Here is a 13,079-nt window from a genome sequence, read left to right on the forward strand (position 1 = left end):
AAATGTTGCTAATAATTAAAGACTGATTCAGGTTCACATTTGCTGAAGTAACAAGTTTTATTTAGGGAGCAAATGGAGAGCAGACAAGTGTTAGGAAACATGGAGCACTCAGCAAAATGAAAACAAGAACAAGTCCTCCAGTAGCCCACGATCACCATTATTTCTACCCCAAATATGAAAAAGGTCAAAAGTGACAAATCACCTTGGAAACAGCTGATGCACTGCTAAATGCTGTACTTTAACATTGTATCAACCAAAGACTTACTTAAACAGATGTAATATTGTATTAGTGTTCTTAATTAGTGAAACATTTCAAATCCAAAATTAAAATTGCTTTAGTTTGCAATTGTATGACATGTTACTTTATATAGTAAGCAATGTCAGTCTTTTTTTACATGTTTTTAAATGTATACGGGTAGATAATTACCGTATTCTTATGTTGTTCATAGTCCGTTTCTTATATTGCATTTTCTACTTTAATGGTAGAAAAACATGAATTGTTGTTAGTATAGCTTTTAACACCTTGGTTGAGGTTTGTTATAAATATCTATGAAGAGAATGGAGATTTGAAATAATAACTGTAGTTATTCTTTGTGTACCGATGTTTCTTCTAGAAATTATCATGCATCTTCTGCATATGTCATTTATAAAAATTAGATAGTTGGTAAGTACTGACAATTGATTTGTGAATCGTAAGCTTAATGAAATTAAGCAACATTTTCAGCTTATACTGAATTTTACACAATTTATGTGCTTGTGAAGCCCGCATTAACCACTTAGGCTCACTCGTACATCTAACTAACTTAATCAAAACCTGATTTTGCTAGTCAATAAGCTTTTAGCCTTAGAGAGTCTGTTCACAATTTTTGCTTTGTGTTTCCTGAATAATTTTAGTCACATTTGTTCCAAAGACACATTAGGCCATAACAGCAGGCAAGAGGTGAAAACATACACTGAAGGAGTAATTTTCAAAGCTTTGTAACTGATGTTAAATAAAACTGTATTAAGTTGTGGAACTAAAATGTATAACACATTCTGTGCATAACTACTTAAACAGCATAACTTAACAGGGCAGAAATAAGTTATTGATTTTTTTTTAAAAGATACAACACATCAATATAATACAGTAGACTTGCGTTAACCGGTGTTTCAATAATTTGTTTCGATAATCCGTGCGTTTTAATACTGTACGTTATCAAAATGTATTTGTGCAAAAATCATCTGATCTATGCGGAAGCGCGCATTAGTGCGAAATCAGAGTATCTGTGCAGAACAGGGCGGTCTTAATGTAATTAAATTGAGAACAGTATAGTGCAAGCCAACTGACAGTACTGTATTGCAGTTACTGAAACCAGTGACAAGCGAGCAGAAAGCAGACTTAAGACTCTTAGCCTGGTAGACTGAATATGAAGAGCAGTTACGACAATTAGAGACAGAACTTTTTAAAACTCTTTTAAAACAGCTATTGAATGCACCTCAGCACTCTCTCCCTCTGAACAATGCTGATTATGTACAGTATATAGTTTGACCATTGTTGGGACATTATATTTTATTTGTATTACTGCATTTTTTGAGATTTCAATTAATAGCGCAAGGATTTCCCAAAAGGTAAACTAAATTTTGGCTGAAATCGGCCCCAATAACTAGCATCCAATTTGGAATTAAAACCAGAACTCACTGACATCTGTTTTCTAACTACACACTCCTATTTGATGTTTGCACATCAATTAACTGCCTGCTAATTAACCGGTAAAAAAAAAATAATAATAATCACTTAATGTGCTGTTGTCAGCCTGAGGTGGGGAACCTCGACTCTTCCATTCCATTGCAAGACTTTCAGATCTCCAGCGGGGTTAATTAATTAGGGAAGTGGTAGGGATAAAGTTCTGCAATTGAGTCGAGGTTGGCTGCTCCCTACTGCTATAAACAGCAGTGGAATGTTAAAAAGTAAAACTGTGAAAAGACTAACCTAACATGTTGCTTTAAGTTAAACCCACAATCAGCCATCTAATGCATTTATTGAGGAGATAGATATAGATATTTATATCTATCTATCTATCTCATATATATATATATCTACATCTCTTTCCCAATCGTTCCCTTTGATTCAGATCTCATTTAGGTTGAAACTAAAAACATAAATAGAAGGTAAACAAGCATATAATCTTTATTTAGGATTCCGTTATAAGTGGTTATATACATAATCTTGTAATATTATAACATTTGGCATAAAACATTACAGCAAAAAAAAAAAAAAAAAAAAAAAAAGGGAAAAGACTGTATATAACCACTCAACAAATACCTAAACAAAAGTGTAAGCTGTACATTCAAATTAGTTCAATAAAATGTAATGTGTACGTCATAAGATAAATAAACATTTTTATTTCATAAAAGATTTTTAAACCATATAAACCGTTACTAAAGAATAAACATTTGTAACTGAAATTAAGATTAAGAATCAATTTCATCTCTTTGTACCTTTATCCACTGAAGTGAAACCTATTAAGAAAACTTAAAATTCTTCAAATTCTATTTTGCGTTATTCAATTACCATTCCAAATAATGAAAATGTGACCTTGGAAAATACATTGTTTAATATGTACTGTGTATCTTTTTGTGACAATTTCAGCTTGCTAGGACATTCTGTTCTTTCAAACATGTATAACTTTTTCATTAGTCATTGCACAGAAACAAAGTGAAACTTAGTATACTGTAGCGATCTCAGTTAGCACAGGCAGGCACAACACACAGGGCGAGGCAATCCACGCCCAGGCGGAGGGCGGGTGCGAACCCAGGACCTCTCGCACTAAAGCATAACGCTGTTATCACTGTATAAAAGAGTGGGCAGGTGTCTGGCAATTCTGACTATTGAGTGCGCTATGTGTTGCTCATGAACTTTGCAATTTTCAATCCGCCGTATAATTGAATACTAATCAGTGAAGCACAATCTCTGTATTTTAGAAGTATAAATGCTCCAGTAAATAAAAAAAATAAAGGTTTTTTGCTTTATTTATAAGGCGCAGCTGCATTTCGTAACAGTGATAGAGGCTGGTTGAATTTGTTTTTGGTGTTTGATAGAGTTTTGTATATCCAGATTATCCTGTGTATCATTTCTTGTCAAAAATGTATACATTTCTTACTTGCAAAAGAAAAACAAAAAGTCTACCGAAAGTGCAAAGCAACAGAAAGATATACCAAGTCCCTTTGAATCATTTATAAGTTGGCTTTAATAAAAGGTCGTAACACATTATATAGTAAAAATATATTTGTTAATTAAATTTTGCCTTTTGTTGAAACTGTGGTACCATTCAGTACAGCAAAAATTGTAAGGGGGTACTTGAGCTGAACTATCCAGACAGAAGCGGTACAGTTTAAAAAAACAAAACAATGGTTGAAAACCACTGTACTACAGTATCAAAAGTAATGCTTTTTATAACCAAAGAAACACATGTTAAAGCCAGGTTGCATAGCCAAGTTTCAGTGACTTGCTCAGGATCACACAACGAGTCAGTGGCCGAGATAGGATTTGAACAAGGGACCTCTTGGTTCCAAGCCCATTTCTTTAACCACTGGACCACACTGCCTCCTATTGACTTGCATCCTTCATCAAAACAAACTCAATTTTGGTTGAGGAAACACAAAGGGACCTATTTTAATACATTACTTTTTGCTCGCCTAGCAGGACTGTTTGGGTTAGACAGGTCATTTGTGCAAGAGTTATTCTGAAACATGTAAATTTACATGCTCCTATAGTCACTTGTGCACTCTAGCGGTCTTTTTATTTTAACATATGCATGGCTGGTTTACTGACCCGAGACATTCCTTTGTGAGATTTACAAAGCATTTAGACACTTAAATTGCTCTTTTGAGGTGTTCCTGAGGTGCATCTGCTTGTAACTCAAAACTAGTAGAAGGTAAAGTTTAAAATTAAATCGCATAAAAACATTTTTGAATTTTTAAACGAAATTTTTCCACGAATAATTACAGGTAAAGTAACAATAATTTATTATTTTACAAAAATATAATGCATTATATATATATATATATATATATATATATATATATATATATATATATATATATATATATTATATCTATATATATATATGCGAATATTATATAATAGATATATATATATATATTATAATATATAGATATATATATATATAAACATATGGCATTATAATTACACACACCGTATATATGTGTGTGTGTGTGTATATAAGATTTGTACTTTAACAACTGAGTACTAACTTGTGCTAGAAATATTATCAATGTTCTCTCTATTGAAGTTTTTTTTTTGTTCTTTGATTACACCGTGTAACAATTTTTTTTTTTTTTTTGTTCCTGGGTAGTAAGTGTTATTTCCTAATTGCTTATGCCTCAAAAGTATAGAAAATGGCTATTATTCCCCACAAACTTTGCTTTTGTGACCAGGACAGTGATATTTTGAAATCTACCTATTTCCAATGAGAAATACAAAAATGACTACAAAAGATTTAGAAGCGAGTAGTTTTTCAATTTACGATTATACTGTATTTACAGTATAATCGTAAATCTCGAAACTCCTAAATCTTTTGTAGTCATTTTTGTATTATTTTAGTATACATACATGTTAATTTGGATTCATATGTTGCTTTTTTCTGACTTTCTGTGAACGAAAAGACACAGATTTGCCCCTTTTCCCATTGGAAATAGTGATATTTTGAAATATCACTGCCCTGGTCACAAAAGCAAAGTCTGTGGGGAATAATAGCCATGTCCTATACTTTTGAGGCATAAGCAATTAGGAAATAACACTTACTACCCAGGAACAAAAATTGTGTTACATAGTGTTAGTTTATGCTTTACTTTGTAATATACAAATTTAAAAAAAGTCTGTTAGGTATAAATTCAATGGACTAATAAGTGTTAATTACTCAACAAAAAATAATGCAGTCCCTCGGTTTCCTTGTTTGCACAATTACTGAGTTTCAATAACATCTCTGCAGTAGTGGCAATGGAGATTTTTGCAGATGGGTAATAATTTATAAAAATGTTTAAGTAAAAATGAACTAAACTCCAAACTTGAACTATGATGTTTCACTTCGCAATCACGTTTAGAAACATTACTAAGCAGGTAAAAACATACTAATTTTATAACCTTGGTCAAAAGCAGAGGATGTCTAGTAGCCTCCCCGACGTAGATTAGTTTTTAATCAACAAAAGTCAGTAAATGAAATGAAATGCAATGTTGTGGACAGAGAAGTCGCTTTTGCGCATGATATGTAAACAATGAACCGGATTTAAATAACTAATCTTGTTTTACCTTCTTTTCCAAATGCTACAATAACCATTTCGTGCTTTCAACTATATGCATTTTCATACATATCTGTCACAGGTCCAATAAATCATTAGCAGCAATAAGCAGATTCCACCGTAAGCCAGCTCCTGGCCCTGAGCCTGCGCAAGCATACACACGAGGAGAGGTGAATGAGACAATGAATAATGTATTTTCTTCAAACAGTATCACAATATTACTACTTGACCACGCCTTCTCACAACTAAGAATATTACGTACACAATATAAATAAGCAATATTCTTGTCTCCAAGTATTACATAAATTATATCATAATATCCCATCCCACATACAGTTACTTGGAGGTTACTATTATCAAGTGTAAAATTACATAAACTATATAAAACAATGCAGAAACACACGTAAGCAATATAAAGCTATCCACTACATAAATCCAGGTATATCCATCTATCTATCTATATATAGTATCGTGCATGGGGGAAGGCAACAGCAGGGCTGGTAGGTGACGTAATCAGTTACAAAGACATAAGCCCGATATACAGCCTGCTCTTTTGTACAGTCGTATCGGCGATATGCTTTAGCGCAAGAAGTCCTGGGTTTGCACCTGCCCTCCACCTGTGTCTGGAATGCCTCGCCCTGTGTGACACACCTGGCTGTGGGAACTGGGAACGCTACATTGGTGTCAGAGTGGACGCAGGTACCCCGGCATGCACTCGTCGGACTGTAGCCTGGTGAGCAAGTCCGGGGCAGACTTGAGGCTGGCAGGGGAGAATATCTATTATATATATATAGATATATATATATATATATATCTATATCTATATAGATATATATATATATATATTATATATCTATATATATATATATATATATATACGCAAAACACAGGAGTTGCAGTGAAACGCCGTAGCGTATGTTTATTATGTACTGTGGTTGGCAAAACAAAAATAAACAAACAAAAACCTACTCCAACAAAGAGAGCTAACTAACCACTATCTAAGACAGGACAGCTAAGCTGTTTCCCTGTACAGAAAACAATTGGTAATTTTACCAACAGCACAACTATTCCACACAGTAACAGTTCTTCTGGAGGACTTACCGAAATCTTTCAGAAACACCATCTCTTGCTCTACAACCTTCTCCCTGGTAGTGTCCCCTCTGAACTGGATTCGAGGCTGGCTTTATACAGCCAAGACCCCGCCCTAACAAAACACACATGCATCTTGTTACACAATTAACTTCAACGATTTTTACTATGGCTTTCTGGGAAACGTAGTACTTTAGTCAGCAGCCATTTTACCCCCACTACACACAATACCCATTATACAGACAGTTATTTGTTGTGAAAACAGGATTGTTTTCATTGTTACTTATTTATGCATTGTTACATACTTTACCATACATCCCACAACCCATATATACATATATATATATATATATATATATATATATATATATATATATATATATATATATATATATATATATATACATATACACATAAAAATACATACTAAAACTATAGACTAAAACATACCCAATCCCAATTCTCTCAGTCTCTATCCGATTCTGTTGGCTGTTAGTTTGATGGTTATAGCCGACTTCCTGCAGGCAACTGTACCACTGCTTCTGTTCTAAGCCAAAGATGGCTCCTCCTTTCCTTGCTCTTAACGCTGCACTGTTTCCGATGTCCTCAACCCACTCGTACTCTCCACTCCTACAACTAAAGGAAGTAAAACAAACAGAACACTAAGTGCGTCAACAATAATACTTTCGCCAGCTATTTATCATCCACGCATCACCCCTTTATTAGCCTATATCCCCAGAACGCACTGCCTTCAGGTCAAAACTGTTACTCATCTCTGTGGGGATGTGATTGTGCCGCGAGGTTACCGTGCTGCCGGTTGGCTTCTGGACTTCTTTCTTTCCATTCCGTCTTGATTATCTGTGTCTATATTTGTATCGACAACCACTTCTGTGTCTGTCTCTGTATCTGCTCTGCTGCTTTCTTCTCAGCCCTTTCCAGCCAGCTTTGTCTTCCAGGTTCTCTCTCTTTCTGTTCTGAATACAAGCTTTTTATAGCCCCACCTATCTGGTGGTGTGCATCCCCAATTAAACAACTCATGCATCCCATGTGCAACATTCTTAAAGTGGTACTCCCCGCAGTTACTTGGGTACCCCATCAATAATTTTAATATCGCTCTCCCCTCATGTCACATTACAGTCTGACTTGTGGCGTATCTTCAAATGCACCATTAAGCATTCATTTTTCTTAAGAGTTGCCAATTATGTTTTGTATTTTTGCCTGTCCTCAATTTGGTTATGCCCAATTGTTGTGTTTTTCTGAACTGTAGAATATCAGGACAGATCGTACCAATTTTAATATTACATTATGGTTTATTGCAAAGGCTGATATGGTCACTTCGCACAGGAGTAAAAAGATACAGGATGCCTGAGTTTGAAATTTAAGGTCCTGATGTCCTGTAAAATCATCAGAGGACCTCTGAGAATTACCTGGGATAAAAAGTAATGGCCAACTCACACAAGACTAAATTTCACCGATGTTGGAAAGAATTTTGAAACTACCTGTTTATGTGTAGATTACTGGTACACCTGGTGGTCCCTGCTGGAAACACTGGTATGTGACATGACAATTGTGACAACCTCTGGTTTAAAGGCAGTAGGACTTTTTTCCTTTTTCTGTAATGTGGTATTAGCTAAGGACATAATTTCTATGTTAATCTTCGATGTCTCTGGAACCTTGGCCACCCCATTGTATAGTGCACAGAGAAGCGTAGGACAGAGACCCGAGCTGACTGGCATAGCGGCAGTGGGGGGCACTGCGTAAGCAGCACTTTTGTATTGTTGTTTTATTACTGTGTTTTATTTTCCCTTTTTACTTCGTCTTTTGTTTTCATTATTCTTTTCAGCACCTGTGAGTGCGAAAGCATTGGACTGTATCGGTATTGGTAATACTGTGGACCTGGCTACCATTGTTGGTACTCAGGCCACAGACAACAGTGCCCTCTGTGGGCTTCAGAGAAAAATAAAGAAAATAATAAAACTGGGCACCAGTACGGTGTCGAAACGAAACCTTCTGTCTCCCGTGTGTGTCAGTGAATTGCCCACCACCCTTCCACAGAAGGCTTGTAAGTATACCTTGACTTAAGTGAAAACTAGGTACTCAAAAATGCATTGAGCACAACTGGCAACACACAAGAAAAAGCGGACTGGGAAATGCCAGCAACAATTGAAAGTTGCGACTGATTAAAACATGCTTTCAAAGGTTCTGAACAAATTGATGCAATTGTAAGTCCTGTAATTGTCTGCAGCTTTAGTACATCTCATTATAATATTTGTGAACCCTCATTTGCACTATGTCCGCCCCCTTTTTGCAAATTTATGCAGGAACGCCCATAATTAGATATTCATCAAAGGTTGAAATGTAAAGAAAAATTGCTGCTGCAAAGCATTCCCTAAAAATGAATGCAAAACCTTATACAAGTGAGCAAGGATAAAATAGGACTTTCTTCCACTTAGTGGTTTAAAAGAGGAGCAACTAAGAAGGTTATCATGAGTAGAATCCCAATTCCAGTCATTCAATACAACCTTTCAAGCACATTTTTACAAAGACTCAAGCTTCTTAGTATTGTATTGTATCTAGACAAAACAGTAGTACTCTAAAATAGGTCTATGACAGAGTAGGCTTGAGTGACGTGCCTGGTGTCATCAGAGCCAGAAAGCAGTACACTGCAGACAGAGGTACGGGGCTGAAACTGTTGCAGCAGTATATTTATTAAATAATAAATGAAACACTTTTACAGAAACTACACAAGAAAAGGACACATTGGCCAAAACTAAACAAACACAAACAATAACTGAACTTTACAAAAACAAGTAACTTTAAACCTAGCAGTCTCGTTAGCATTCTCTCTCTCTCTCTCTCTCTCTCTCTCTCTCTCAATATTACTTTCTTTCTCCTAAGTTCTCCATTCAATGAGCCCGGAGTGGGTCCTTTTCTATTCTGTTGCTGGAGCCTTAATTACCTATTAAATCAAACAATTACCTTATTAAGTCTCCAGCCACATTCCCACAAGGTTATAGAGATTGGGGATTTAACACCATCTACGCCAACTAAACATTATAAAGCCGGCTTTTCGGCAGTCTCAAATAACAAATAATAATGATGGACAATTTATGACCGCCCGCTATAGTAATAATGCAATGAAAATAATACTAATATATAAATACACTCAAGGGGCGGGCACCCCATCACACTCACCCCCCTTGTGCACAGCACACATGGCCCAATGGTCACCTCCCCTCTTAAAACTCCAAAAGTCCCCTTCAAAGTCCTGGGGTGGGAACAGAGGATTCCTCTGGCCCACCACTGACAACTCAGGCTGTGGCACACTGGCAACCCCGGCCAATGGCACATAGGTGACATCCCCTGGCTGTGATGAGCAGATGTCCCCAGGTGACAGCAAACAGATGACCCCAGGCGATAGCAGAGCTCGTGACCACAGGCGAAGCAGAGGACCCCAGGTGACGGCTGTCCCAAACCCCCAACCCGCAGCAGTTCTGGACTCTCCGACAGCGACCGCTCCGAGCCCTCTGGAGGTGAACTCGGGAGGGGAGACCCCGGCCAAGAAGGCAGCAGCGGGAGCTCAACTTCTCCCTCGTGCTCTGTAGCCAGCAGCTCCCTTTTCTGGGGCCTCAGAATTTCCAGCAGTGCAAGTGCTGCTGCTGAATTTAACACCATCCTGGGTGATGACAGGCAGGCATCCCTGGGCAGTGTTGTGCTGGCATCCCCATGCGGTGGCAAATTAGTACCCCCAGGAGATGGCGAAATAGCCTCCCCAGGCTGGGTAGAGCAGCAGGCCACCCCAGGCAATGCAGAGCAGCAGGTAACCCCAGGCGATGCAAAGCAGCAGGCAACCCCAGGCGATGCAGAGCAGCAGGCAACCCCAGGCAATACAGAGCAGCAGGCAACCCCAGGCGATGCAGAGCAGCAGGCAACCTTTGACGATGCAGACCAGAAGGCAACCCTTGACGATGCAGTCAGAAGGCATCCCCTGGCGATGGCGAACCAGCATCCCCAGGCGATGGCGAGCAGGCATCCCCAGGTGATGGTGAGAAGTCATCCCCAGGCGATGGCGAGCAGGCATCCCCAGGCGATGGCAAGCAGGCAGATGCAGGCTCGGTAGCCCTAGGTGTTGCAGGCTCGGCAACCCCAGGTGGTGTGGGACAGGCAACCCCAGGTGGTGATGGACAGGACAGGAGCGGTCCCTCCAAATGTGATGGCAGCAGCAGACCTTTTTTAGGTGACAGAAGGAGGGGAGCCCCCGGCCAATAAGACGACAGCGGGAGCTCCACTTCTCCTCATGGTGATGGAGTCAGTACCAGTCATGGTGCAGGGGTTGGCCACTCTGGCAGTGGCTGCAGTGGGGTTGGCCCTCTTTGCAACCGCTGTGGCCAGGCTGTTTTTCCCCATGCTTCCCTCAGCAGCCTATATTGTGGCTTCCAAGGAACACCAGCATCAAGTCCTGGTCCTTCCTCTTGTGTTAACGATGGGAGCTGCAGGCAGTCTCCCTCTTGTGCTGAAGGTGGCCAATGGCGGACATGTGTGCTGCGCACAAGGGTGAAGTGAATAGTTTTTTGAGATTTACGATTATACTGTATTTACAGTATAATCGTAAATCTCGAAAAGCTACTCACTTCTAAATCTTTTGTAGTCATTTTTGTATTACTTTAGTATAAATACATGTTAATTTGGATTCATATGTTGTTTTTTTCTGACTTTATCTGAATGAAAAGACACACATTTGTCCGTTTTCCCATTGGAAATAGTGATATTTTGAAATATCATTGTCCTGGTCACAAAAGCAAAGTCTGTGGGGAATAATAGCCATTTTCTATACTTTTGAGGCATAAGCAATTAGGAAATAACACTTACTACCCAGGAACAAAAATAAATAAATTGTTACACGGTGTTATCTCCTGCTTTGGCTTTTTTTTTTTTTTTGCCATGTGTTTGGAATGTGAGTAGAAAAACTAAAATTGTCTAACAATCTTACTAACAATTTAAAAATAACACATGATTTTCTCTTCCAAACGGCTTGAACCCATTGGAAAAGGACTGGATCCCAATGGAATTGAGATGTAGCTCTAAAGGGGTTTGCAAAAACAGTTAAGAATTAAACTCAAAGGGCCCTATTTAGTAACTAGTGCAAAGGCAAAAGCAATTCTTCAGAAAGAAAAATAAAACATTTTATTGGTATGGCATTAAACTAGCAAGAAACAACTTAGTCCCAGCTGAGAACAGGTGGTGTGTTTTGAACAATTCCTAGCTAGTTTTAGACTGTTCAAATGACTGTATTCCTTTCTTAATTTGTGTAGCTAAAATAAGGTCCAGGACATGCTACGGATTACTAACCTAGCAAGCTGTACACTCCAGATTGCAAAGTTATCTTTTCCAGCATAATAAATGCTAAATTGTTGTGACTAGAGAATAAAACAAATGAATTTAGATTAAAGTAAGGACTCCAATGTGTGTTGTGTTTGACTGCCTTTGTAACAAAATGATATTTAGTCACTGAGGCTTAGATGGATTCAAACATGTACAGGTACTGTATGGCCTGAGCTTGCTTGCTACATTTATCTGTTGCAATAACCAGTTCTATGGTTTTGGGTTGGTATCAGCAATGTTATTAATGAAATATGAACAGGAATAAGCATTCTTCAACAAACCTATCTAGTCCATGAATCTAAAATATAACTTTTTTTCCCAAAAATGAACCAGCATGTTTGGAGAACAAAAGGGAAAACCTTAAATGAAGAAAACCTTGTGCTTACAATTAAATATGGAGATGGTTCCATCATGATATAGGGGTGTTTAAGCAAAAGACTAGAGACATTAAATGAATTCAGCCATGTGTCAGAGCACTGTACAAAGTACAATGATACCATCTGCTCGCAGGCTGATTGGCAGTCAGCTTCTTCCAACACGATAACAATCCAAAGCATACAGCTAAGTCAATTTGGCATTCCTGAAGAAGACAAAAGATTAAAGTTTTGGAATGTCCTTTGAAAATCGCTTTAACCTGATCTGAAAAAAAAAAAAAAGCTGCAGCCAAGCATTGTGTATCCAATCTGCATGAGCTGAATGAACTATGCAAGACAGAATGGGCCCAGATTTCACCATCAAGATGTAAGATACTGGTTAAGAATGATCATAAGCACCTGAAAGCTGCAATAAAAAGCAAAAGGAGACTCAGAGACCAGAAACGCTACAGTTCCAGCCCGTGCATTTATTTACACTATACATCAGATAATACAAAAACAACAAACTGCCAAAACCAGCACAGTACCTTCACCATCTCTACTCTCCAAAAACACCCCTGACCACCCTAAAATATTAAAGCAGGTGTGCCAACACTAGTGTCATGAATGAATACCTAAATCAAATAAGGGCACTTGTTTTTTTTATGAATATTATTTGTTAAATGACTTATAGTTGTGCACTTTGGTTTTTGGTTAAAGTTTACTAAATGTGTGTCTTTAATTTGTTACCTTGAATTATGGTAAGCAGCAGGTGCCAATATTTTTGTCTGCGACTGTAACAGGCTGTAAAAGTACTATGTATACCTAATCTGCAGTCAGATATATGACGATTCACAGAAAACAGAAATTTTAAAACTGTTTTGCACTGTTAGCATTAGCATGTGGACTAGTATAACTAGGTGAACTCTCTAAATGAACACATATAATCCCATGGGA

General features: G+C 37.8%; 1 long non-coding RNA gene across 3 annotated transcripts in view; it reads right to left on the reverse strand.

Annotated features, from left to right (window-relative positions):
• Positions 1–7,091, reverse strand: part of LOC121321896 — a 32,711-nt gene extending 25,620 nt beyond the window's left edge. For all 3 annotated transcript variants that reach the window (XR_005950981.1, XR_005950982.1, XR_005950980.1), the window contains exons 1-2: positions 6,838–7,091; positions 6,400–6,502 (exon numbers count right to left, since the gene is read on the reverse strand). This is a non-coding gene — a long non-coding RNA (uncharacterized LOC121321896). The remainder of the gene's footprint in view (positions 1–6,399; positions 6,503–6,837) is intronic.
• Between the last annotated feature and the right edge of the window lie 5,988 nt (positions 7,092–13,079).

Source organism: Polyodon spathula, chromosome 1, assembly GCF_017654505.1.
Source record: "Polyodon spathula isolate WHYD16114869_AA chromosome 1, ASM1765450v1, whole genome shotgun sequence".
NCBI lineage: Eukaryota > Metazoa > Chordata > Actinopteri > Acipenseriformes > Polyodontidae > Polyodon > Polyodon spathula.